Below are 5,455 nucleotides of genomic sequence, written 5' to 3'. Positions count from 1 at the left end.
AAAGTACTTAAAATTTGAAACATACTAGTGATACGCAGGTCTTTGTTCAATGTGTGTCTTGTTAAGTGTTTACGTGTGGCTGATAAGTGCATGCGTTAGCGATGTGTAAGCCTTGCATTCAAATTTGTTTACCCACGTACCGCACAGCACCCAACCCAAGAGACTTGACTTAACATACTTCCTGAATGAAGATAGATGCAAGCGATATATTAGTCATATAGCACCAAGAACCAAGGACGTGATGCACATATTTTATGCCCTGGCCTACCGATACTGTTATAACCATACTGATACCATACTGGCTATACGAAATCTGCCTTTGTCAGGCATGCAAAACGAAGACGGTAATCTGGCTGAAACGTCGAATGAACCATTTGCACATTTTTACACCAACGCGAGATTTCAAAGCGCAGTTACAACTCACATTTAAAGGTTAACATTCAAAAACCAAACTACACCTAAAAAGCAGTTCGTTCAGTATGCTTTATACAGGTAACGAACTATATCAAGGTGAAATAAAAACTGAAATTTTAAAGGATAGTATAAAAACTACCTCATTCAACGCATCTTTTGGTGGAATAAAGCAAATGTTTCTCTTTATTTCCTCTCTGTGTTCGTGTTACAAATTATATATTTGGAAAAGATGTCCGGCCTGTTGTTTGCCTACTCTCCCCCGCCCAACGCGCACACACGCACACACACACACAAACACACATAGTAAACTGATATGAATGCAAAAGGAATCAGCTTTGTTTTATTTTTTATTTTTTTTCTACGGAAGGGACTTTTTTTGGGACGGCAGTTTGATTTGTTAATCAGATTATCAGAAGTTTCTTTTATCTGACAAGTACCGAATTTTAAATGATACAAACTCTCACCATTAACATTATATAATTTAATATTGTTTTTCAGTGTTGTACATGCAAAAGTCCTCATTGTAATAGTACAACCGTGATAATCCCATCGTCAATAAACAGATAAAAGATATGATAAATATTAATATTTTAAAGAGTAGCTTGGGGTAAACCAATGCTCTTGAAAGACCCATCAACTATTTCATCAACATATATAAGAAAAATTCTGCATAAAAATCTAATGACGCGGTGTGCAAATTTATGTCCCAAAGATGAAATATTTCATGGAAACGCAAGTGAACTATTTTCAAATTATGCTTTTGTCTACCTTATTTCATTAACCACACATGCGATTTTGGAATTTTAGAGATGGCTTAATTGGAAAAGTTAATTCGCAGTGGCATCGGATCAAAATTGCACATGTAATTTCAATGCACCCGCTCTCTTGGTGTGCATCAACGCACATTCCAAACGACAACAGCTTTTTCTATGATAATCCATTCTGATAATATAATGCCGATGATATGGATAGATAATCCTTCTTGAATGTATAAATTATTCAACTACTTAATCAAAATGTTCCCTAGAGTAATTGGGAGAAATGTCGATAAATGAGAGCAGCAAAAAGGTTTATTGGTGTGGTAGTGAATGTGACTCTTCAAACAGAATTAAAATGCACTTTTATGGATTTTCTGCCCAATACGCTTTTGCTACACCTATATATGATCATTGCGATCAGTTCGGGAAAAGCTGTGGTGTAAATGAGTGACAGATTAAGAAGTGCAACCAAACAAAGGCATGGATGAGGATGAAAACGAGAGAGGAGAGCGTGCTACAGTTTGTAAAGCGCTCAAGATAAACTTCCCCAGTTATTCTCCTTGTTTCTATGTATTCAAATCGCTTATCCTACAGTGATATATTAGCTGTTAAGAATCTAACATGTCAGCTTGTTTATGAACATACTGTATATTGTTTAACATTGAATAATTGATAACAAAGTTGAGGGGGGCATTGTAAATCGTTGTTGTTGTATCTGCTTTTATGTTGTCGGTTTTATTTTGAAAGATAACTCACCGCGAAAATTCTCATCGTTCAACCTTAAAAGCAGACGTTCTAAAATATAATATGATAAATCTTTTCAAGGCAAATTGGTGTATGGTTTCTCAGATCACGTATTACATTAAACATATGGCACTACCGAATAGCTGCCGTATGCGACAGTAATAAGCAGATTGTGAAAAAGAGATCATGAATTACCAATTTTGTTAATTGAACTTGGAATTATTTGATACACTAGGTAATTTGTCAAATTCATATGACTATGCCATAATATTCGTACGGCCTTGTGGTTTGTCGGCCATCCATCATATAGCAAAACAAGAATGGTTTTGATGATATGTCCAGAAAAAAAGTAGTTTTAAGCTTAGATTTTCACTTAAAAGATAAGAAACAGGGTAGTTACTTATTTTCAGAGGTCAAGAACAAGAGCACTTTTGAAAAACATCCAACAAATAAATAACAAATGCAAATGCTGTGTCAGAGGAAAACATCCCAACACACGCGTATGATGTGTGTGTAGAAGGAATAAGGGAATACATTGCCAAGTCTCTTTTATTTGCCCGAACGCCTACGCCGAGCCCCAAGAGCATACGTAGTGCAGGCGAGGTGGATCTGGCTGACCCTCGTGATTAGCGGATATTGCATTGTATGTCTCAAGAGACGCAGTAACAGAACTGGTTCCACTCGGAGAAGGGATTAAACTGCCAGTACTGCCCATAACAAATAACACATTTTGATTGAAATAATTACGCGCAGGCACAGTAGCAAATTTTTAGGCAAAGGGGGTGTATTGGAGTGTCATGTACGAGAAAGTCCCCCGTGATACAGAATCTGGTTCCCATTTATTTGTATAGGTAAGCCCCCTCCTAGATTTTGACAGCACTACGCCAAGATAACACTAACCTGTTTGAATATAATGGAGGGCAAATTCTCTGTTACAGAAAGCGTCAGTGTGCTTACGCTGGGAAATATTTCATGAAACAGATTTTTATCGCGTTTTCGATATTCTTTACATATTGTCAAACGTTAACTTCGTCTTTCTAATTGATTAAAATTGATCAAAAATCCATCTTCCAAATCCATTTGCGGAATCCATAAGTTCCTTACAGCGCATTATAAGATTCTACTGTCATGAAGTCTCCGCGCTTCATCTCAAACTTTGAAAATTTTATAACAAATGAAGCTAAAATGTTTTAAACATTACATATTTTAAAAGTCACATTTTGATTACTAGAAACCGACCAATTTTCAAGACTGAACAAGCAAGCACATGTATACGGGTTCTGTATATATTCAAAATTACTCTTCTCTTAAAAGAAGTATCGTTATTGCATTTTAAATCTGATTCGTGGGTAGAATATTTTACGCAACATCTAAGTAAATGATAAAAGACATTCCAGTTCAGAGTTTTTTAACACGTTTCTTGCGACATTTGGTCCCGTAAGTGATAGCTTGAAAATGGTCTCTACGATTGTGTAGAATTTAACCTACCAGGCCTTCCCTTCCGAAAACAACATCCTGTTTTAAAATATTAAAATATACGAAAAATACGCTGCTAAACGTGAAGTTTTTTCTCTTTGGATCTGAGACCATCATCCATCTTTTCCATGTTATTATCAGTTTGTAGTTCTCTTCATTTTTCGTAATTTAGAAAAATGTCATTTTTTTAAAATCTTATTTTATTTTTAAGGGCATTCACTTGTGCAGACTGGACGTCGTAATCAGTATACGTTTACCAGACTTTGATCCGTTTGGTGAATAACCAGGTGTCCAATTTTGATCAGCTAATACCATCTGATAGACAGTTAGCTGCTTACTTTAATGACATGTCGATTAGATTACTAATCAACTTCAGTGATTAACACCTCTATCGTGCATTAGACAATTGTTAAGGAAATGATCCATGCATTAGCATCGTTATTCTTCTTCCGTGACCTCAGCATTTCACGCCCACACTGCACATAAATCAATTTGTAGAAAGGCCTCCGCGAAATTGTTAAATAGAATTCACGGAAGCTCCTCTAAAAATGACCAATCACGATCACTGATCCGAAAAAAAAAAGAACCAAACGGGTTAAAGTGAGTAAAGGCGATATTGCGGAAAAGGATGCGCATCTTCCATGCAACCAGTTAATGGCAACTACAGACGCCTGATCAATCTTTATTCTTTTCATGGCCATTCTACCGAATGCTCATTTGATCTCTCTAAGGTTGTCGAAAACGAGATATCTACTGGAGAGTCAGAGAAAACCCCCCAACCAATGTCTTATGCTGAACAACACTGCTTTATTGACGATATTTCTGTCTCTGGCAGTAATTTTAAAAAAAAGAAAGCAATGTCAAAGAGAGCAAGAGACACACGTAAGCTTAGCCAAACAAATTGGCCAAGTGCCTCGCCGTGAAATTGACGATAAGAAAACTAAAACTGTCCAGTCAATAGCTGCTTCATCTTAAATCAACCACTTTCAATCAGTAAGTACAACCCTTGTATCCGGCGAACCTTATATATGTCAAAGGCCCGCATCAAATCTAGTCCTATGTATAAAAAGCCCAGACCCCATGTTTATTACGCCCTGGCTGGGCCCATTCTTTATGGTGTCTTTGCATTGTTAACAGCATAATAGGCAAGTTAAATGACCAAGTTAATTGGCCAAGCTGCCGGTTTGTTTGTATGGTATGTGCAGGAGATGTCTTAGATCAAGGTACATATTATGATACTTACAGGTGTGGCAAATGAGATATACTTGTATTTCATTACCTATGATTTGTAAAATACATCAGAGGATGATACTTTTAAAGATGTTTAATGTTTAAAGAAAAGACATGTAGATTGATTTAGTAACATTTACTAAAGATATGTTAAATTAAAGATGGGCTTCATTTGTGCCTTGATCTAAGACATCCCCTGCACATGCCATACAAACAAACTGGCAGCTTGGCCAATTAACTTGGTCAATTAACTTGGTCACTTAACTTGCCCATTATGCTATTAACAATGCAAAGACACCATAAAGAATGGGCCCAGCCAGGGTGTAATAAACATGGGGTCTGAGCTTTTTATGCAAGGGACTAGATTTGATCTGGGCCTTTGACATATATATATATATATATATATATATATATATATATATGATGAAAATGATTGAAAAATCTTACAGGTACAGCGAGTTATGTTAAAGGAATACTACTTGTGGATAAAAAAGCCCCAAGAAAGCTTCACTCTTGGTCTCTGAGCTAACAGTAACAAAATTGTGTCAACAAATGCACGTGTATCTGAATTCTGAATTCACCTCACAGACACTTCAGATGTTGCACATCAGTAATCAGGTTCACCCTAGCTTCCAGTGAGCGTTTTTAATGTTCTCATAGCTTCATGAATAAATAATAGTGTTTGTTATTGAAAAGCACGTTATAACACATAAGGCGTAGGGAAATCGATCAAAATTAAAGTAAAGGAAAACGCTTAACAACGCTGAATAAATGATTAAACTGACAATTTATCAGTCATTTTGACACTACTGAGGTCTTACTACTGAAATGGG

This window comes from Lingula anatina, chromosome 3 (genome assembly GCF_051362555.1).
Source record: "Lingula anatina isolate TDL-2025a chromosome 3, LinAna3.0, whole genome shotgun sequence".
Classification (NCBI taxonomy): domain Eukaryota; kingdom Metazoa; phylum Brachiopoda; class Lingulata; order Lingulida; family Lingulidae; genus Lingula; species Lingula anatina.
The sequence above is the reverse complement of the archived record's forward strand: the minus strand, read 5'-3'. Positions refer to the sequence as shown.